Raw genomic sequence first — 23358 nt, forward strand, 5'->3', positions numbered from 1 at the left:
GCTTTCTGTCTGGTCCGAGAACAGAGAGGGACCCTTGAATGGCAAGTCCTGTATAGTACTCTGCGCTTCATAGGGAAGACCAGAAGACTGCAGCCAAGATGATCTATACCTTGCCACCACAGAGGCCATGGTTCTAGCAGCCAAGTCTGCTGCGTACAGCCCCACCTGCAGTGAGGTTCTTCCTGCAGTCTGCCCTCATTGACCAGAGAAAATAAGTCCTGCTAGTGTTCTCCAGAAGCAGCTCCTTGAAAGTTACCATGGAACCCCACAAATTAAAATTGTATAGTCCCAACAGAGCCTATTGTTAGCTATACACATCTGCAAACCCCCTTTGAATAAACCTTTCTGCCAAAGAAGTCTAGCCTTTTAGTAAAAAGAAAAGGAGTACTTGTGGCACCTTAGAGACTAACCAATTTATTTGAGCATAAGCTTTCGTGAGCTACAGCTCACTTCATCGGATGCATACTGTGGAAACTGCAGAAGACATTATATACACAGAGACCATGAAACAATACCTCCTCCCACCCCACTCTCCTGCTGGTAATAGCTTATCTAAAGTGATCACTCTCCTTACAATGTGTATGATCTAGTCTCTAAGGTGCCACAAGTACTCCTTTTCTTTTTGCGAATACAGACTAACACGGCTGTTACTCTGAAACCTAGCCTTTTAGTGTCTTTTGACTTGGGGACAGCAACCTGTTGCTCCTATTGTTCTCTCTCAATAGCCACTGCAATGACTAAAGAGCCCAGAGATGAGTGAGTATAAAGGTGTGCAGAGAAGAGTGAGGGGGGATTTGATAGCAACCTTCAACTACCCGAAGGGGGGTTCCAAAGAAGATGGAGCTAGGCTGTCCTCAGTGGTGGCAAATGACAGAACAAGGAGCAACAGTCTCAAGTTGCAGTGGGGGAGGTCTAGGTTGGATATTAGGAAACACTATTTCACTAGGAGGGTGGTGAAGCACTGGAAGGGATTACCTAGGGAGGTGGTGGAGTCTCCATCCGTAGAGGTTTTTAAGGCCCAGCTTGACAAAGCCCTGGCTGGGATGATTTAGTTGGGGTTGGCTTGTTTTGAGCAGTGGGTCGGACTAGATGATCTCCTGGGGTCTCTTCCAACCCTAATCTTCTATGATTCTATGAAAGGTACTCAAACCCACGTGAGGGTACATAATACTTTCTTTCCACTCTTTTAGAGGTGGGAAGCAAAGAGGATAGAGTCTGCCAGAAGGCTTTTATTGGCTCTAGTATCGCTTCAACTCAGAGCCATCCTGGAGGGATTTGTCAATGATAAAATGTCAACCCGGGAAATTGAGGACTACCTGACCTCTTGGACCTGTGCACCTAAGTCGGCAGCCACTCTCTTTAATAATGCCTAATAAACTTTAAAATATAGGGAGGAGGAGGTGAAGTCATGCTGTACAAAACAACCTCCTCTGGAGAGGATGAAGAGGATGCCAAGACTGCAGGGGGAGAATACCTTCTAGCAGCTGTTGCTCCAGTTCTGAAACCTCCTCTTGATGCTCAGTACTGGGCCAGGTGCGAGACTCTGGGGATGGAGTCATTCAGTGCAGACTCAGAACTTCTAGATGAGACCACTGAATATGCATAGTGCAGGGAAGATCTGGAAGCTGGGAAAAACCCTAAGGGTTCTACAACAGCCACTGATATGGGGCAGGGCTCCCTTGTCCCAGCCACATTCCTATGGCAGGTCCAATTCAAGGATCATGGTGCTAGGTGGGAAGAGAGGAGTTCTTTGGAGACAGGTGGTTCTTGCTTTGGGGTTCTAATACATAAGATCCCATCTCATAGTCTGATGACAATGATTCTGCTTCCTCTGACCATGGCAGGGCTGATCCAGTCAGTGCTGGAATCCTCTGCCAAGAGCCTGGTGATGGACGGTGTCACACCATCATAGCAGGTTTCTCCTTGGACAGTACTGAGGGGTGCCTGTCTGGGAAGCAAGAAAATGTAGTACTAGAGGTTGAATTGCTGGCACAAGTGATAGCAGTGACAAAGGACTGGATTCCTATACGTAGACACTAGCACCAGCAGGTAGAGCAGGTTTCTTGCAGCTGCAAACATCTCAGGCATAGTTGACACCAAGATTGTCTCTCACTGTGGTGCCAAAGAAGCTGATGGTGCCACTTCTGGCACCAGGTTCAACAGTGCCTCTTGCAGGGCTAGAGACAACTGTGCCAACTTAGGCACCAAGTTGGAGGAGGAGTGCTTAGATTTCAGGTACACACTACACGACTCCTCCTTGAGCCTCTTACCAGATGTAGAGGGTAGGGCCCTTCCCATGGCCAGTGCCTCTCTGGAAGCTTTGCGTTTCTTCCTCAGTATGGACAAGAGAAAACAGAGCCAGGATTCCACTAAAGCTAGAGGTGCACTTCTCACTGAAGCTGCAGCATTTGGCACTGAGTCACACCGGGACAGCTCTGATGGTGGCCTGAGTGTCACTATCGTCAGCAGGAATTTCAGCTTAGCCTCCCTATCCTTCTTCATCCTAGGATTGAACTCCCTGCAAACCTGGCACTATCCTTGAGGGGTGCTTCCCCGAAGCACTTCTGGCAGCTATTGTGTGGGCTGCTCACTAACATAGGCCTGGAGCAAGAAGCACATGCTTTGAAACCTGGTGACCGGGCATCCCTCAGTACCATGCATAGAAAAAACCACAAACAGGGCAAACAAGAAGTCAGAAAAACTTTATATAAACACAGCTAAAACGTACTATCTTAAGAACACAAAATAATAGACTAACGACATATGTGCACATTATGTTCATAAAAATTGAGAGAAAGAACTGTTCTGGTATAGAACACAGTTCCAATGACCATCATGGGTGGTAAGAAGGAACTGAGCAGGGGCTGCGGGACTCTGCCCTTTAATACCTGCTTACAGTGGCGCATGGCAGCCAGGAGAGCTCAAGCCACCCAACGGGTACCACTGAGGAAAAAGTTTTTGATGGCTGAGTATAGTGTGACAAAGCTCTGTCCTTGCCTCCATGAGTCCCGCATTTCCTGGCAGATTTTGCTAGCCTCAGAGGCTCACTGTGACTCTCCACATAACCCTTCTTTCTCTAGAGACAAGGGTCACAGTCTACTGAGCATTTTCCATCATAAGCCAGCAAGGGAGGTGAAGAGAAGTTATCCTTCCTTGCACAGTGATTAATCAGGGGGCAAAGTGTGGGGGGCGGGGAGAGCCCGGGCCCACCCTCTACTCTGGGCTCCAGCCCAGGGACCCTAATAGTATTAGCTATGATAGCTGACCTTTTAGAAACATGACATGTACAATTCCCTGGGCTATTTCCCCCACAGCAGCCCTCACTTCCTCAAGCTCCACTTCACCCTTACCTCAGGGCCTCCTTCCTTGTGCCTGATACGGTGTGTACTACTCAGCCTCTCCAACAGCGCAACTTCCTTCCACAGCTCCTGACATGCACACCCACCTGACTAACTGGGAGGCTTTTAACTAGTTTCAGCCAGCCCCTGATTGGCTTCAGGTGTCCCAATCAACCTAGCCTTCTCCCTGCCTTCTGGAAAGTTTCTAATTGGCTCCAGGTGTCTTAATTGACCTGGAGCAGATTCCATTTCACTTATCCTGGTACCAGGGATTTGTTTAGCCTGGAGCTAATATATCTATCTCCCACTACTTTTCTATAGCCATCTGGCCTTGCCCCGTCACAATAGGTATCGTTCAGGACTGAAGACTACGTCTCCCACTAGTGAAAAAGTTTCTTCTGAGACTGTCACTAGAGAGTTTTGTGCACCTCGGAGGTACCTCACCGAGAGTGTGACATGGTTCTGGATACACCAGAGAGGAAGAAATTTCACTCCTTCTCATTTATTTATACAGAAGATGGCCATCACATTGTCCAACATTATCTAGACATGTCAGGACTGTATAAGTGGGAGGAATGCACTGCAGATTACTCAGACTGCCTTTAGTTTTAGGAGACTAACGTGCATCTTGACCTCCCAAGGTCAGTGTGATTGCCCATAGGGCTCCCTAGCCTATCAAGGATGTATCAGTGATTACGATTTATTCGGTTATGAATGGAATAAAAGCGATTCCAGCACACACCTGCTCTGAGTTCATCCACCATACAAGGGAAGCCATGACCAGGCAGGAATTGTTACCCTGGTGTTCATGTTGTCTCTGTCATGTTGTCTGAGTAAACAGACCAAAGCTAGGCCTGTAGGAGGTGAAGCCTGGCATGTGGTGTTACATAACAACACAAGGCCACATGGCAGGGAAAGACAGACTCTGACTGTGGTTCGAAACCTATGGGCGACTTCTTATCAGGCTGTTCTTGGCCAGGGATCTGTCCACATGGATGTAGGCCTTTGCTGAGTCAAGCCAAGGTCACTCCTAGAAGATTTATGATTTTTCTGGGAGTCAAAGTAGACTTTTCCCTGTTTACGCAGACTCCCAAGGATGCCAGAAGGTGAAGCAAAAATAAAATTGTCAACTGAACTTCCCAGCTAGATCAGTCTGCTAGAAGCCAATTGTCTAGGTATAGAAATACTGCATAGCCACTTCATCTCATGTGAGCCACCACCCCTGATCTTCATGAAGACCATGGGTGCTGCTGCCAGCCCAAATGGAACTACTCTGAACTTTCATGATGAGAGCCATGAACCAAATGCACTTCTCCAGGGAGGAGATTATCAATGCAAACATAACAAAATGGAATTTTGATCTACAAATAAAAATATTCAGCTAACATATCAAGAATGGGTCTACATCCTCCTTTTTTTCTTGGGGACTATGACATTTTGGGAGTAGAACCTTTTCCCTTGATGTTGAGGTGGCACTTGCTCGATATCTCCTCATTGGAGGAGAGAGTCCACCTCCTGGTAGAGAATCTCCTCATGAGAGTGGTCCCTACAGAGGGGACAGAAAAGAGGTTTGTGGGGGCGAGTGGAAGGAAATTCAATGGTGTAGCCAGAAAGGATGATACCTAGTACCCACGTGTCCTTTTTATTACTCTCCAGTTGTGGGCAAAGTATGATAGTCAGCCACCAAAGGTTAAGGGTGCAGGGAGGGAATGACATAAGTAATGGTATGCAGTTCTTGAGCATCCCATCAAAAGTAACCCCTGGATGGTAGAAGGGGTTGAATGGCTGAGGTAGAGGAGGCTGTATACCTTGGTTTTTGTTTCTTCTGGCATTTGCTTGGCAGCTCATACAGTTTTGATGGTAGAAAGGCTATGGGGGAGAAGGGCGTGGCTTATACATTTGTATGTGGTGTTTCTTCTTTGGGGCCAGGGTATAAATGCCCAGGGAGCAGAGGGTCATCCTGGAATCTTTTTAATGAGACTTTAATGTGTGTATCCAAGTAAAACAGTTAGCCTTCAGAATTGTATTATTGGTTACTATAAACAAGCCAAAAACAACCCATCTTGGTTTTCAGATTGTAGACTGAGCCTGCAACACTGGCAGTTTCAAAAATATATCTTTTTTATCAGAAGAGAGAGAAAACTGGTTCTAGAAATCAAGGAGAGTCAGCAAACATGGAACCTCACTGTGAATTTGTGATAGTCATTTTTAGAGTAGTTTGTATTTTAATTCTTAAAAATTAAATAAAAATCCTCAAGAAACAAAGCTTACCCAAATTATTTATAGGATGTGGAGGCTTAAAAATTACAAATACATTTTAAAAGTGAAATGCACCCAGAATGCAAGATTAGATCTCATAAATATAGATGACAGCAATGACATGCGGAGTGGTGTTAGGAACACAGCACTTGTTCTGCTCTAGATATAGGGCCACAAGCTTTTGCAGAAGACATACAGAAACTTGAGGGCCTGAACTTGGACCTTATCATATAAAAGCCTCTTCCATTCACTTAAAATACAAGTCTAACCATGTATCCTATTATTTTTAAATCTTCCTGTGTATCCTATTATTTCATATTTCAAAATAATGTAGTTGGAAGTTTTTTATAAGACATTTCTCTCTCTCACCACACACATACACACACTTTTAAAGGAGAAGATACTAGGTGAAAATGTTGCTTTCAGGTGCACAGATCAGAATTTTGAGTAACTTTTCATTAAAGCTGCTCCGGAATTACACCAACGTAACAATGGAAATTAGCTGACCACTTCTACCAACGTTATGATTAAGTAAACTACCAAGATACAGCAATTTGTGCTCACTTCTTAGTTGTTTACTCTGTAAACAAAGGTAATTAGCATGCTATAGCTCATTTTAAATAAATATATTATTTTTCTAGGTGCTAGATAAACTACAGGTCACAATCTGATCTCATTTATACCACTGCAAATCTGGATTAATTCCACTTACGTCACTGGAGTTATTCTGGATTTACACTGGTGTAAATTAGATCAGAATTTCTCAATGAATATAATTCTATTAGCAATTTCTCAATGAATATAATTCTATTAGTCAAAACAATCATAATTTTTACTTCCAGGATGTTAACGATGGGCTTTGTCCTCTTTGTACTATTAAACAAAGACTGCAGCTCTTTTATTTTACCTTATAGATTTATGAAAGTCTACATTATACAGCAAGGACCAAGCACAAATGTTAAGGGCTAGACTTACAAGGAAGACTTAGGCATAGCAACATTGAGTGTTGCAATATCCACCTTTTAAACTCCCTGCCACCTCGCAGATTTCACAACCTTAAGTCAGGCACCCAAGCTTCCCATACAATGCACAGGGAGAATTAGGCACCTAAAAAAGAGATTCACAGAAGCTAGTATGCTGAGTGGGGAGCTGCCAAAGCTCCAGTAGGAAATGCTGGAGAGGGGAGAAATGCCTTAGGCCCCACCCCTCAAAAGGGAGTTAGGCACCTAACTCCTGGCCCGAAGGAGGAACTTCCCTCCATTCAGGATTCACAGCCTAAGACAGGTTAGCCTTTTCTTGCCAAAAAACAAGGAGGACGACATAGCACAGCTAAAACTCCCCCTCACCCACCTTGTACTCAATGGTTAGCGCACTCAACACGGATGTGAGAGATCAAGATTCAAATGCCCACTTTGCCTGATTCAGAGCACTGACTTGAACCCAGGTCTCCCATATCCCAAGTGAGTGGCCTATATAGAGTCACACTCACTCTCTGGCCCAATGATTACTTAAACACAACAGCTTCAAAAGGAAACATTGAGAGAGGCCTGTCTCAAAATACGCTCATATAGCCCATTGGTTATAGCACTCACCTAGGAGGCAGGAGACCCGAGTTCAATTAACTACTCCAAATTAGAAAAAGAGTGGGGATTTGAACATGAATCTCTCACATCCTGACAAGTGCTGTAAATACTGGGCTAACAGATATAAAGGGGGCAGAAGCACCTCCTCTTTGCTCTCTTTTGTGTAGGTTAGGCATGATCAGAGCATGACTACTGGATCGGGCTCTGCAGGCAAGACATTCAGGGAAACATGTAGTTTGAGACTCCTGCCTGGGCTTAGAAATTATTTCGGCACTGAACTGCTAATCAGTGTCAGAACTTAGGTGGTTTTCACATACCTAGTAGAAGAAATTTAGGTGCCTACAAGGTTTGGCCCATTGTACCCACATGGAGCCCTGCTGATTCATCTGGGCTCTATATGGGTGTAGCTGTGCGCACATAAACAAAGAATTGCAGAATTGGGGCCATTGTCAATAATGGACAACTCAACACAGCACAAACTTGATAATTTAAAGCAGAAAAAGAGGTTGTTCAGCAAACACTCAAGGGCAAAAGATATTTCATCACAGGAAACACTGCCTGTGTTGCACATTTATTTACATAATTTGTAAGATTACAAGATATGTGGACTCAAAAGTCCTAAACCGACATTAAAATAAAAATAACATCTTATCCTAACTGAAACAGAAAATACCAAAATCTCTTTTCCAGAAGCAGCCAAGTATATATAAAAACTCATCAGACAAATATGTCTCCTCAAACTATTCAAGCAAGTTAGAACTGCAAATAATTTTTGCGCTTCTTCTCAATAGGTTTTCTTGCATTCATACTTGTTAATATGATTCCTTTGGAAAGGGCACAATTACTACTACTGTAGTTTAACAATATTTTCTTCTGGATTGAACTCACTGATCTACTGTTAATATAAAGCTCTTGGAATTGCTTCAACCATGACATGTCACTTGCTACTAATTTAAATCTAGTTATAACAAACATTCTGCAAGAAAAATACGTAACACTGTAACAGAAAATAAAATCTTAATATCAAAAAGAGAAATAAATTAAAAAGAGGTATATTTATATATACCATAAGTATGTGATTCTAACTGAAAAGTTACATATTAAAGACATTTTCCCTTTGGTCTTTTCTATTTTGATACATTAAGCTCTCTTGTCAAAGCCGTTTTCTTAAAGTGATAAGCAAGTATGGTAAAAGCTATCACACGATGGATTCAGCTTCACTCAGACTCTGAATGAGAAAGTGTTGTCAACTGGTCCATTTTTGTAGGAGAAGCGCTGAAACTGAGAGGTTTAATGGCCTCCTTATGTCCTGAAGGGACATTAATGTAAATTGATACATATTTCCCTACACATGGATTCAAGGCAATATAGAAAAGATGGCTTACTAGTAAACAATAAGGTATTTTTAAAATATTTTAAAAATTAAAGTCTATTATTTATTAACATCATGAACAAATTAATCATTTCTGGTAAAATTTTCAAAAGCGCTTGAGACTTAGAAGCCTAAGTCCCATTTTCAAAAGTGACTGAGGCATTTCAGAGTTTAAGTTTCATTAAAAGGGACAGCTGCTAAGTCACTTGAAAATTATGTCATCCATTTACAAAGTGTTCCCCATCGCCATCTTCAAATGCATTCTAAGCCTTTTGCAGCATATAAACACGATTAAGAAACCCAAATATAAAGACAAAGAGAAGAGGGGAGGAGAGGAGAGAAGTTATACCTAACTTAATCATTCCAACCCCGTTTACAATAGCAACTGACTCCCAAAAGAGCCTACACTGTCTATTAGTTAATACTTATAAAACACTTTGAATATGTAAAGCACTACATAACTGCCAATTATTATTCTTTTCTACCTCTCAAACAAAAACCAGGTGATGTAATCTTACTGAATATTTTATGGGATTCAACCTTACTAGAAGTGATCAATTCTCATTAAATCTTGAAAAACTGGTCCAGTCTCTGTAACAATGCTGAAACAGGAGGAGGAGGAGGGGGTTGCATGAGGGGGTGTTTGGATTTTTCCTTCTTTCAATGATCCAACCAGCAGACCAAATTCAGTGATGAATCCTGGTCACATGCCACCTGAGGCACATTGTGCATACACTAAGAACACTAGTACAGGGGAAACTGTGACTGATAACTGCAGCTGGTCAAAAATTTTCAAACAGGAATTGATAGATTTCTTTGTAATGTTACAAAAAGCTTTGAAGCCTTTCATGTTGATAATATAATATAAAAGTCTAAAAGCAGCACTTCTACAAGGTTGTTCAATAGTTCTAAAATAATTTTGGGTGGAATTTCCATTTTTAAAGAAATTTGAAAATTTCATCTTTTCATTCCTATTTGGGCCAAAAAGAAATTTTAAATGTCGGTCTTTCCTGTAGAATGGAAATTCTAAGTTTCAACCAGCTGTACAGATAAAAGTTATCAGCCACAGTTCAGTTTCCTAGAGTAGTTGGATTTTAATAGTTTAACCCTGTCCCCAACCTATCTATTCACTCCAGAGTTTACCAGAATGCCTCTCCCAATGAAATGGGAGAGTTATTGGAGAAAAATCTGTAGGACATCTCGTGTCAGGAGAGACCTGTGTTTTATTATTGACTCACCGACCGACTCACATTATGAACTTGAATAAATCACTTAACTGGTTTGTGTTGTAGTTTCCTGTTCTGCAAGATTGATTCAAGACCTCATATTTGTGAAGCACTTTGAGTCCCCATGACAAGAGATTCAATACAAGCATAAAATACTGTTTTGATTTTTAAAAGAATTCTTGATGGCACAGCAACAAAAATGTTTAACAAAAATAGTTCTGGTTATGGAATTTATTAGGAAACAGTGAAGTATCGCACTTGAATAATCATTGTTAGCTGTCCCTCACCATTCAATTTTTTAAAAACTTGTGCTATGGCTTAATTAATATTTCGTGTTTCAGTAAGTATCACACACATTTTCTACAACGTGGCAACAAACATTTCTACATTCTCTAGTAAGGAGGTAAAATACTTCAAATATTGTGAAAACCAAATAAAACAATACTGCACTATTTTTAAAAAAATAAGGAATTATAATACAGTTGTTGTCACCACGGGTGCTCTGGAACAATTAAATTAGCTGTCAATTCCATCCTGTTAATGAGCCAAGTCTTCCTTTCTCTTCTTAGTGGAATCACGTCTTAATCACATTTTCTACAATCGTGCGGAGAACAGATCTGTCCCATCTACACTAGCAGTTAAATCATGTTCACCAGCGTTCAAGGGTACCCTTTGCTGACAACTCTTATCAGCAAGGGGCAATTTTCTGGTGTAGATAAGGCACTAGAGTCCCATAGCCAGGGTTTTTGGTGCTTTGCTTTAGAAAGCAAACGCCACAAACGAATTGGTGATTTGGGTAACCTTCAGTTTCAATAAAGCCCTAGTGTAGTGAAAGTACCTTAGTGAAGTTCTATCAAAGGTTTGTGTCTGAGCAATTGCCAAATAATTAAGGCACACACATAGATAAGTACTGAAAAAAAAGTTTATTTTGGCTAATGACTATGAAGATAGACAGTGGTAATTGCTGAAATGTATTGTATATCTTTATTTATACCTTATAATTGAAGAACATAGACCTTAAATGATGTTAGTCATCAAGCTGAGCACTTAACTAATCTATATAAACATGCGTTTATCACTGTTACCCTTATTCTTCCTCACCCAATCATTTATTTTGTCACATCCTCTTGTATCTTCTTTTACATCAGATTGCAAGCTCTTTGGGAGAAGAACTGTGTCTTCCTCTATGTCTGTACAGAGCCAGTACAATAGAGCCCCAAACCTGATTAGGTTCCACACTGCTACTATAATACAAATAATTTTATATTAGTTTAATATTGGCATTCTTTGTTACCATTACTTACTGTATTTATTGTTTCTATCCTTTGTTTTGGGTTACGAATCCTAGCATAAATAGAGCTCTTCTGTTTTGTTATGCTTTTGGAGGGCTGTTTGTAAACAAAGGATACAGAAAAGGAACAAATAGCTTGCCCTTCTTTGGCCAGCACTTGAGAGTCCACACTGCCCTGAAAACTAACCATCTGAGTGGCCGGGGAGTATACAGAGAAAATTTTCCCAAACTCACTGATACAGATAGTGTACAGTACCTATAGAAGACTGTCATGACAAACACTATTTGGCACAAAAGATAATTAATTAACTCTAGTAATTAAAAGTGGCTCTGTGGCATTTCAGCGGTACCCACACATTTTCAATGTTAACATGACATAAGGAACCCCCAAAACATACATAAATTAAGGTTGTAATTCCACCTCGGAGTTCCAGTGATATTGACAAGGTAGTAGAGCTGCACTCTTGTGGCTTATGTCGTCACCAGAACCCATTAATGGAATTACAGTCTCATTATGTACAGTTGGGGGTACATTATTCCTCTAACAGTCCCTAAATACTGTTACATGATTGACTGCAACATTTCTTCTACCCAAGTCAATGCTTGTGCACTTCTAGGAGGAATTCTGTTAATTTCTATGATTTTTTATGCCCCCAGTTGGGGGAGGGGGTGGAGGGAGAGAAGAGAGCTACAAAACATTAACCATGAAATTTGAAATGAAAAAAATCAAATACATTTTAATAGTTAGCTACAGAGCCAATAAAGTCTGTCGTTTTCATCAGGAAATCACTAGATTTAAGTCTATTCCTTACTTTTTCACCCTCCGCTCCAAAATACACAACTATATTTGCAGTAATCTTGACAAGTTAACATAATCTTAATGTTCTCAAGGAATATATGCCAAAATATGGTACAGTTTGAAGGTTTTTACATTCCTTTGACTGATAAGAGTTTTGCATTGCTAGCTATAGTATCTTTTTATTTCCAAAATAACAAGAATGCTGGAACACATTCATCCTGACAGAGTATAAATAAACTTCTTATAGCTCAATAAATGGATGTTTGAAAAAGAAGAGGAAAAAAATAAATTGCCTGGAATACAGTACCTATCACACAAATGCTTTATATATCTTTGTATTGAAGCTGAAGAGAGAAAAGGCAGCGTTCACATAAAGCATTTCTTAAAAATGCCTGACCAGCACCTTAAAAAGAAACAAGAAATTTACACCCCCAATGTGTCACGAGATAATATAACCCACCCACCCATCCAGAAGCAGGTGCATGCTACATATTCCCCTTGCAAGTTTCTTTTAAACACCCTCTCTGTTTTGCATAACAACATTTTAAAAACATGTTCACTGTGCACACCACAAAACACAGCCCTTCAAAGAAGCAAACAAAGCAACAAAAATCACACCTCTACGTACCAAGTACCACCCTGTTATACACCCCATGTTTAGTGGAATCTGCTCCTAATCCAAAACCCAGCTATGTCCCATAGTGTAAAACACTTTGTCACTTCCCACCCCTAATTATCCAAACCCCATTCATCTGAACGTTTTTGACATCCCCAGAACATTGTGGATAAAGACAAGGTTGCACTGTACATATTAAAAACTTTAGTTCTTTGCCCCTCACCAAATGCTTTGACAGGACTAAGGACCTTTCAGGATGGATTCCAAATCAAATATTAAGCGGGTGGTTTGAAATATATTAGAAATTGGAAGAGGCCTAAAGGGAAAGGGTGTAAAAAAGCTGCTTTCTCCACACTAGCCTCCCCCCTCCCCTTTCCTGGTGGCTTCTTACTGAGACAATCAGAGCAGCAGCAGAGAAAGGCTGTAAATTAGAGACACAGGGTGGATGGCTAAAAAGCCCTCTGATGCCTGAAGAAAGGGGAATTTAAAAAATGAATAAAGAGAGGGAGACAATGAAAAGAATAGAGAGCTAGAAGCACCTCCAAGGGATGGCAGGGAGGAAAAGAAAGGACCCAAGCCACCTCTGACCCTTTTCCTTCCCTTCCTAAATATAATCCTCCGCTTCCCACCATCCACGCCGCACAAAATGACCATTAATTCAAGTCCATCCTTGAAGGGGGGGGGGGGGGATTATCTCTGCCTGTGCCTGTCTGATTCTCCCCCCCCCGGGCGAGCATTACGACCGCATTAAAAATCGGGAGAGAATTGTGGTTCCTCCTGGTGGGTGCCAAATGGGGACCGGGGGAGAAGGCGCCGGGGTGGGAGGGGAAGGAGAGAAGAAAGGAGAGGAGAAGGGGAGCCGGGGAGAACAAGGAGCGAGGCAGGATGAGGGGAAGGCAGCAGGGCGAAGGAAAAGGGGGATGAAGGGAAGGAGCCCGGGGATGGAGGGATGGGGGGCGAAGGAAAGGGAGGATGCTTTGCCCTGGCCTCACCTCAGCTGGGTGGGTGGGGATGGGCGAGCCCCTCGCCTCCTGCTTCTCCCGGGCAGCGACGGTCCCTAACGGGCCAGGGGTGCGGTGCGGCTCCCCTCACACAGCGCCGGGTCCCCGCCTCCTGCTGCCCGAGCCGCGCTCGCTGGGCTCTGAGGGAGCCGGGAGCCGCCGCCGCCGCCGCCGCCGCGAGGCTCTGAGCAGCCGCCGCTAGGGGAGGAGGCAGCGCGCCTGCGCCGCCGCCCGGGCGGGGAGGCTGGAGGAGCCGGCGGCGGCTCCAGTACCCGGGGAGGGGGAGTCCGGTCCCGGCCCGGCTGCCTGAGAGCGGCGCGGGTCACGGGCCGCCTCAGTGCGCAGGTGCGGTGAGTATGGAAACCGCGTTACCAAGGGCCGGGCGCCGGGGGGGGGCCGCCACAGAGCGGCCGGGAAACGGGCCTGGGATGGGCAGCAGCCGGGCCCGGGGGGTCACAGGGCAGAGGCAGCAGCCGGGCACGGGGGGGGTCACAGGGCACGGGCAGCAGCCGGGCCCGGGGGGTCACAGGGCAGGGGCAGCAGCCGGGCACGGGGGGGGTCACAGGGCACGGGCAGCAGCCGGGCACGGCGGGGTCACAGGGCAGAGGCAGCAGCCGGGTCCGGGGGGGGTCACAGGGCAGGGGCAGCAGCCGGGCACGGGGGGGTCACAGGGCAGAGGCAGCAGCCGGGCACGGGGGGTCACAGGGCAGGGGCAGCAGCCGGGCACGGGGGGGTCACAGGGCAGAGGCAGCAGCCGGGTCCGGGGGGGGTCACAGGGCAGGGGCAGCAGCCGGGCACGGGGGGTCACAGGGCAGGGGCAGCAGCCGGGCACGGGGGGGTCACAGGGCAGAGGCAGCAGCCGGGTCCGGGGGGGGTCACAGGGCAGGGGCAGCAGCCGGGTCCGGGGGGGGTCACAGGGCAGGGGCAGCAGCCGGGTCCGGGGGGGGTCACAGGGCAGGGGCAGCAGCCGGGTCCGGGGGGGGTCACAGGGCAGAGGCAGCAGCCGGGTCCGGGGGGGGTCACAGGGCAAGGGCAGCAGCCGGGCACGGGGGGGTCACAGGGCAGGGGCAGCAGCCGGGCACGGGGGGTCACAGGGCAGGGGCAGCAGCCGGGCACGGGGAGTCACAGGGCAGAGGCAGCAGCCGGGTCCGGGGGGGGGGTCACAGGGCAGGGGCAGCAGCCGGGCACGGGGGGTCACAGGGCAGAGGCAGCAGCCGGGTCCGGGGGGGGTCACAGGGCAGGGGCAGCAGCCGGGCACGGGGGGGGGTCACAGGGCAGGGGCAGCAGCCGGGTCCGGGGGGGGTCACAGGGCAGAGGCAGCAGCCGGGTCCGGGGGGGGTCACAGGGCAAGGGCAGCAGCCGGGCACGGGGGGTCACAGGGCAGAGGCAGCAGCTGGGCACGGGGAGTCACAGGGCAGAGGCAGCAGCCGGGTCCGGGGGGGGGTCACAGGGCAGGGGCAGCAGCCGGGCACGGGGGGTCACAGGGCAGAGGCAGCAGCCGGGCACGGGGGGGTCACAGGGCAGGGGCAGCAGCCGGGCACGGGGGTGGGGGGGTCACAGGGTAGAGCCAGCAGCTGAGTGCGGGGGGGGGGGGTCACAGGGTAGAGCCAGCAGCTGGGCACGGGGGTCATGGCGCGGGGCAGAGCCAGCAGCCAGGCACAGGTGGGGGGTCCAGGGCAGAGCCAGCAGCCAGGCACGGGAGGGGAGGGGGTCACAGGGCAGGGCCAGCAGCTGGGCCCAGGGGGATAGAGCCTACTGCTGGGCATGGGGTGTGGGGCACAATGCGGGCCAGAACCGGCTGCTGGACATGTGGGGGGCGCAGTGCAGAGCACAGCCAACTGCTGTGTGGCAGGGCTAGCAGCTGGGCGAGGAGGGAGGGCTGGATGAGCAGCTTGGCATGTGCAGGGGAAGACAAGGTAGGGCCAGCAGCTGGGCATGGGTAGAGCACAGTGTGGGGCAGGGCCAGTAGCTGGGTATGGGGGGGCACAGTGTGGGGCAGGGTTGGCAGCTAGACACGGGGGAGCACTGTGGCACAGGGCCAGCTATGGGGCACAGGGGTACTGTGCAAGGCAGGGGTAGGGCCAGCAGTTGGGCAAAGTGTGGGGCATAGCCAGTAGCTGGACACGGGGCCAGTGCGGGGCATGGCCAGAAGCTGAGCATGGGGGCACAGTTTGGGGCAGTAGCTGGGTACAGGGGGCACAGTGTGGGGCAGGGGCAGTAGCTGGGCACAGTGGGGCAGGGGTAGTAGCTGGGTACAGGAGGCACAGTGCCAGGCTGGGCAGTAGCTAGGCACAGTGCTGGACAAGGACAATATGGGGTACAGAGCTGGGACAGAAAGGGAGATGGGGTTCATGGTTTAGGGCAGTGGGGTGGGCACAGGACTAAGGCATTAACAGTTGGCCACAGGGTGGGGCTCAAGTACAGGGTCCGGATAGCAGTGGGCAGGGTTACCATGGGAATGGAAAAAGTAGCAGCAGGCACAGAGCAAGAAAGACAGGAGTGCTGATGGGGCAGGGTAGCATTAGAGGATATAGCACTGGATCATATGGGGTGCAGGACACAGTGGTCAAGGGTGGATCATGCCAGTCTGACAGAGAGAGAGCCACAGATGGCATGAGGCAATCACCTCAGCACAAGGATAGGCTCTCTCATTTATTCAGATTTTGGTCTCATACACACATCTAGGGTGCCCAGTTGGTCTGGGGCATAGCAAATGGTAGCAGGCATAGGAGGGATGTGATATAAAGAGAAGTAATCTTCCTGGAGTTTTAAGTGTGTGTGTAAATTAAGCCCACCTTTCAAGATCCCATAAGTTTTAAGTATAGTAATGGGAGAGGCCAGGAGACCAACATCCAAAAATAAGGCAACTTGTTACTAATGTGTTGCTGACGATTTAGATTGCTGAAATGACACCCCTCTGAGCAGGGTCCTAGAGCCAAGCTTCAGCCTGACTCTAGAAGTCTGCACAGCAATGAAACAGCCCCGCAGTCCGAGCCCGAGTTGGCTGGCATGGACCAGCTCCGGGTTTTTCTTTGCTGTGTAGACATACCCTCTGTGTCTTCTAGTCTTGGAGCAGGAGGACATCTTGTTATGTGTCTTGTACAACTCCAGAATTCAGGTCTTACATATCTCTGCCAAATCCCCACAAGCCCCACCATTCATACCTTTTTATGCTGGTCTTACTCCATGACACTTCCTCACATCCTCAGTTTCAACAGTGATGCCAGCCTCACCACACTATTTGGTCCTTACAGATGGAACACCTTCACTGAGCTGGTTCACAAGACTATACTTCTCTGTAAATGACACCCCCTTCGGGCATGGGTGACCCTGCAGGCACCTTCCTCCGTTTCCCCAGAATAATGTGGTCACAGTCTTTGAAACAATATTCCCCTTCTGCTGGGGTCTAATTCAGTATCATTCATCTCCTACAAAGGCTTCTTTCTGCCCACCCCTTCAGATTTAAACGTCCTCCGTCTTGGGACTGTGGCTTTAAAATTCTGGCCTTCCTGTGCTGTAACTCACCTTTGAAGGCTAGGGTCTCTCAGTCCCTCCTTCCTAGGGCTGTGTGCTGGCTTATATCTGTTGTTCAGCAGCTCCTTACCCCTCAGATCTAGGCATGGACCGAGTTAGTCACGTGACTGAAATCATTTTCCCACCTGGGGAGGCAAGTTAGGCTTGTCACAGTTGGATTGGGGCCCATCTCCCCTAAAAGGCCAGCTACCCTATGTAACTCTCCATATCTACGTCTCTCTTGGAGACCCCACGCCCAGCATGATGCCAGCATGAAACTAGCTAATTATATCAAGATATGGGAGAGTCTACATTGGTGTTCCCTCTGACTTTTGTTTTTAAGTGCATGCAGAATGACAGGCTGAGTTCAAGTTTAATACTTATGAGTGCAGTCCCTTCATCCTCATTCACCTTGTTGTTGTTCTCATTCCATCTCATTCATTCTCATTCCACAAATTCCATCCAGCTATTGTCATTCGCTCTCTCTCTCAATCCATCTTCCATTCTTATTCACTCCATTTCAGTCATTCACTCACTCTTTTCACATTCTCTCCCAATCTGATTCTATTCTCTCCTCTTCTCCCCTATCTCACATTCTCTCAGTCCATCTCTCTCTCTCTCTCTCTCTCTCTTCCCCATTATTCCTCCTCCTCACCCAAATCAATAACTGCTGTCCCTGTCTCCTCCTCTCAACCATATACTGCTACCTCCCCATCCGAAAATCATGCAGTGCCTTCAACCCCCAAATCAATGGCTTCTGCTCCTCAGGCCAAGATGGGCCCTGTTGCTGCTGCTCACTTGGGCAGCAGGAGGCCCTCATCTTGGGACATAGGTAAGGATACCTAGATTTTCATCTCCCCCTTCCTTTTTTCAGGCTTAGAAAGGGGGAGGGCAGATCTGCAGAAATCTTCACGCCCCATCAGCCATTGGGGATGGTCACAAGGATCTTCAATCTTCCCAATATTCAGTGCTGGGAGAGGGGTTGTTTCCAGTCTTCTCTTCCTCCCATTCCCATGTCTGAGGAGATGGCTTCCCTCCCCAGGCTTGGGAATAAGGAAACTGCAGATTTCAGGGCTAAGTAGGGATCTTAATTCTGCCTTCCCTCTAGCCAAGAGCAGCAGAAGTGGCCATGGAAGAGGCAGCAGAAGGGAGAACCTAGAGCCCGCTTGCCAGGAGTCAGTACCAGGAGGAAATGGGAGATCTTGGAGGCAGATGCCATCCTAGGGAAGAAGTTCCCCCACACACCATGCCCATGAGCTATGCAGCTTATGGGTAATCTTGGTCTACGTCCCTAAAAAATGAAAACATATTATCAAAACAATGTATATATACCTCCTCCCCCTGTCCTTCATATGTCTGTGTTTATTCAGTCTTCTAGTTTGTGAGATCTTCAGGGTAAGGACTGCACCTTATTTTATATTTGTAAATATATCTAACACATGGTGGGGGCTAATATTGGTAATTTTCCTTTCTCTCTACCCCAAACGGAATCCCAGTATGCTAATGAATCTGAGGATGAGGCATCTTTACCTAGCACCTCTCAAGATGCACTTGCCCCTGGACCTGCCTTGTGCTGAAAACAGTCCATGAGGGTTTTTAAGGACCTTAGTAGGAAGAAGACTATAGATGTTTCTGGATTTCAATTCAGGCTTTGATGAATCATGAAGATAACAGAATGTTAGTTTTCTGGAGAGGCAGGAGGCTAAAAACAAAGGGAGGAGAAAGATCAAAGAAGAGATTAAAATAAGGAGTCCTTGGAAGCCGTCATGGGCTGTTTTCAGCAAATGATTGGAGAAGATAGAGGCCTAAAACAGGAGGTGGAGTTAATTTGAGACAGACTAATGAGATGCAAAATATAATGATATTAGTATCATTTAGATGGAGTAAATGGGCCAAAGACGTTAACATAACACAGTCTGGCATTAAACAGTGTTAAACAAAGTTCAGGTTTTGATATACAGAGACTTTAGGCTGCTTAGTAGCATGGCAAACACACTATGAAATTCATGCCAAAGACTATCAATTTATTGACTGAAACGCACAAAAGGAAAAAAATAAAATGAGGTAAAGAGCATTGAAACAAACTGATTCTTTATGCAAAACAAACGTAATCAAAACTTAACAAAGTTCCTTTTTGTAGATAGTGTATATTGATTAAAGTCTCTTATTCAGACAAACAGTTCTGCCTGAGGAGGAAGAAAGGGTTAGTTCAATTCTGAATCCCTTTCCTGCTTCAGACAAAAGAGACAGACACAGAAGGGAAAGAAGAGGTAGGATAGTAAAGATGCAGGAAATACAGCTGTGATGCTGGCAGGCCTGTTTTCAGCTAATGCCGAAGTCCCCATGTCTCAAGTGAACACTGACAAATACATAGCTGGAATCAGTCTGGCTCACCTGTCTGTCAGTATTGTTAAATAGGTATCGGCATTATAATAATGTATTTAGTCTTTATTGAATGCCTGTGAGTTGCTGCATGCATTAATCTCATTTATAACATCAGTATCCCTTATTATAAGGTGTGGTTTGAGTGATTGCATTGTGAGCCTCTGTGACTGTGTACATCACCAGACAGGAGAGACATACATTAATTAGTATGAAGGGATGATAAGCAACAGAAGGTGTTACATCCTTCCAAACAGGTAATCTGCATCAATACCAGACAGACTATTGTGGGATGTTGGAGTTCTGCTCTCCTGCCCTCCAACCCCAAAGATGAATCATGAAAGAGGATTCCTCCTATCAGCTGAGTTTGCAGTTCAGAGCACATGGCAGGAGAGGGATAAAAACCTCAAACAAGAGAAACTAAGGAGCTCTATACTGCTTGCAATCTGGGGGGTAAGCAAGAGATATCCAGCTGTTTAGACTGGCTTAGCCCTAAAGGATATATGGAACTTGTTGGCTATAGAAGCTTCTATTACCTTTTGAAACTTAATATTGTAACTCATTTGTGAATCTATGTTTACCTGCTTTAACCTTGTAAATAACTCTCTTGTTTTCTTTTCCTATTTAATAAACCGTCATACAGTTTATTATATGATTGGCTACAAATGTTGTCTTTTGTGTGAAAGCTAAGGTGTAACTGACCTGGGATGAGCGACTGGTCCTTTGGGACTGGGAGTAACCTGAATATTGCCATGATTCTTCGTGTAAGGGACCATCTTTCACAAAGGTACACTCACTGGGGTGGCAGCATACAGAATATCCACCGGGACTGCATGTAGCACCATGTTTAGGCTGTTATTGTGCCTGAGGAGTTTACACTTGATAATTGGTTGGTGACATCTAAGTATAGATCTCCCAACCAATTTGAGGTTTGTGCCCTACTTCCTAACAGTCTGCCCTGAGGGTGACACTCATGTTCTTGAGTCGCTGTAGGAAGCATTACAACAGCTTTGTTGATGTTCTCAGGATATAGCGCAGCTGGTCAGCCATGAATGGATGCTTTGGGCTGGCAGGTTGGCCTGTTGCTCTGGACCCAAGCTCACCTTCCTGTTCTTCACTGGAGTTTCTCAGGCCAGCAGAGCTGGATGGGCATCTCATATCGCTGTGCTGGTGACGTGCAGTGGATTTCAGAATCAGGTGGAAAGCCACGAGAAAGAGAGAGACCAGGAGAAAAATGAGAGGTAGAAAGGAGCGCACGAGGGAAGGGAAGGCTGAACAAGTTCTCAAAGGTATCAAGTTTGGGTCCTTGCTGGTGCAGTGATGATGGTCAAGTGTCCCCACTGGAGTATCAAGTTCTGGTGTCACAGCAACAATCCTTCCACTGCAGCTATGGTAATGGTAAAAATTCCTTTCTTCCCCACCCAAGTCTCTTTCTAAGTACCCCAAAAAGGCGATGAGTGAAATAATCTATCCTCTCATTATTTGTCCACCAACTAGGCCTAATTTCTGACACACCAATTTTGGCTGTGCTCTGCTCCATTTGTTTACCAGTTATAATCTTAACACAGTCCTGAAGTGGTATCAGTAGACCTTTTCTGTTTAAATTAATTCAGTCTCTGTCTCTTCAGACCTTTTCTTAAACAGTTCTATATAACAGATTATTGTGACTTTGGCCACTTTTCACCAGTTAGGCTAATAATTAACAAAGGCCTGCCAGGCCTCAGTTATTACTTTTTCAATGCATCGCATCAGGATTTCTAGGAACTAAGCCAAGGAGGATGGTTATCTGGGCACTGCACCACTGTGCAGCCACTGTGTGCAGCCACTGTGTGCCTGAATGCAGTGAAGAAGTCTGAAGACCTGGAAGAGCAATAGGGACTTTCCCCTGGGTCGGTAAATCACTAGACGTTGTTTCAAAAATACTATTTGCAATGGAGGAATTTATTTCTCTCCTTTAGGATATTACCTGGTTTGAAACCACTATTATTCCTCCCTCTTCTTTTATCACTGTTAACTGTTTCATAGAAATGGAAACAATATTACCACTGGCTACCAAAAACTGAGATAATTTGTTAAGTATTATTTGTAACCTAATGATGGTAGCATTTCTGTTCCTTCAAAGAAAACACTTGAGAGCAAGTCTTTCAGCCACAAGAAACCAACTGACTGTTCCTAACTGTTGTTTCCAACTGTCATGGAACTATCCAGTACTAAATTCTGTTCCTTGCATTAAAGAAGCATCATCCCACTCCTCATGCTGTTTGATTACCAGGGGTGAGGAAAAAATCACTCTATTGTACCTAGATGAAATGCACATTTTTTTTACACAGTACATAATTAACCTGTGGAACTCAGTGGCATAAGATTATCATTGAGTCCAAGAGTTTAGCAGGATTAAACATTGATAAGGAAAATGAGAACATTCACAGTTACATTAGGATAAAAAAGCATAGAAAGCCACATGTTTCAGGGCATAAGTCACCTACTGCTGGCGATTGGGAAGAAGCATCCCCTGGGGTCAAGTTAATGCATTGCACAGATTCTTGCACAGATTCTTGCACTTCTCATTGTAAGGTATGACAATTCATATGTTCTGAAACGTGGTTCCATCAGGACCATAACAGTATTTTAAACATATCGCCAAACTTAAACAATTTGGGAACATGTTTAAAACAAACTTAAGTCCAGTCTTGGCATCATGAGGAAACTGTTTCAGCCATTTAGGGGAATTCCTGTGTTGTATTCAGGTCCCTCAGCAAGATTAATCTGTAGTGCAGAATTTAAAATTATTTAAAAATTAGTATGGAGTTAAATTTACACATGAGATTTTTTTTTTAATTTGATGTTGGCAGATCAATTACTGTGTGCAGTTCTCCTCTTCTAGTAAGTTGCTAAATATAAATGTTGACCATCCTGCTGCCTCATGCACTGCCCAACCGGTTGCACTATATGCTTCCTTCAAGGGCCATGTGGAAATAATAGTATGGGATAACGTAATTAAAGATTACATAATTAAAGCGTAAAGGGCAAAATTAAGGTTGCCTACACAGTGTTAACTTTGGTGTTTCTTGACTTTTGAGTGCTTAACTGTACAACTTTAATGTTCTTTGAATATATTTTGAAATAAATGTCCTTCTCTTCCCATCCCTCCTCCTCCCGAAAATCTATAGACAAAAAAAGAAGTTCCATAATGTGGTGGAACAGAGCTTTTATGAATAGGGACAGTCTTAAGTATGTGTTTAAGTACTTTGCTGAATCAGGCTCTGAGTGTTTTCTTTTGTGCACCGGGGACCTAATTCTACAACCCCCACTCACTATGAGTAGTATTTACCTACGAGAATAGTCCTACTGAAATGAATGGTACTGCTAGTATGAGTAAGTGTTGGAGAATTAATGCAGGGTTCTCTGTACCTTCAAAGATGTTGTGGTGCATGGCAGCATGGTGTTTTATGAAGGTTTGTAGGCCATTTCCAAAGTAGGTTGGGTGGATGTGAGGAAATCTGGTCTATAAGTGACAGCTGAGCAGGACTATAAGATGGTTGTTTTTTGAAATATGCTGTATAATAATGTAGCTTTATTTAAGAGATGATATGAGCAATGAGGATATTATAATATTGTCCATCCATCAAGAGAGTGTATTTCAGACTTAGTTGGCTAATGTATGCACAGAAATCCATATGTGGACTCTTAAATACCCATTTTATGCATCTGTGTGCTAATTTGGGTGCTTAAAATAGGTATTTAAGTGCCTACATATGGAGGTAGAAGTGTAATTTTTGGCATCTATGATTGAAAATTGAGCAGCACAGCAACAGTAATGCTTTCAAACCTTGCAGGTCATTTCAAATGAGTATTGTAGGAAGTGTCCTTTGCAGGCTGGTATCCATCACTGGCCATGCTCTCAATCACCTTTTCTCCCTGCGTTCTCTGACTCTTAAAGAATCTGTCAGTCAGAGCGGGGAAGAACTTACACTGACA

The 23358-nt window shown here is 45.3% G+C and overlaps 1 protein-coding gene and 1 long non-coding RNA gene across 3 annotated transcripts in view; one reads left to right on the forward strand and one right to left on the reverse strand.

Annotated features, from left to right (window-relative positions):
* CTNNA2 (catenin alpha 2) overlaps positions 1–13702 on the reverse strand; it is a 775924-nt gene extending 762222 nt beyond the window's left edge. For both annotated transcript variants that reach the window (XM_043544890.1, XM_037898317.2), the window contains exon 1: positions 13477–13702. The gene's annotated coding sequence lies outside the window, so the exon portion shown is untranslated. The remainder of the gene's footprint in view (positions 1–13476) is intronic.
* Positions 13703–13708: 6 nt separating this feature from the next.
* On the forward strand, positions 13709–20166 carry LOC122465414. Its single transcript, XR_006290260.1, has 3 exons — positions 13709–13835; positions 18107–18270; positions 19638–20166. It is a non-coding gene; the product is annotated as an uncharacterized LOC122465414 (long non-coding RNA).
* The last annotated feature ends 3192 nt before the right edge of the window (positions 20167–23358 follow it).

Source organism: Chelonia mydas, chromosome 4, assembly GCF_015237465.2.
Source record: "Chelonia mydas isolate rCheMyd1 chromosome 4, rCheMyd1.pri.v2, whole genome shotgun sequence".
Lineage (NCBI taxonomy): Eukaryota > Metazoa > Chordata > Testudines > Cheloniidae > Chelonia > Chelonia mydas.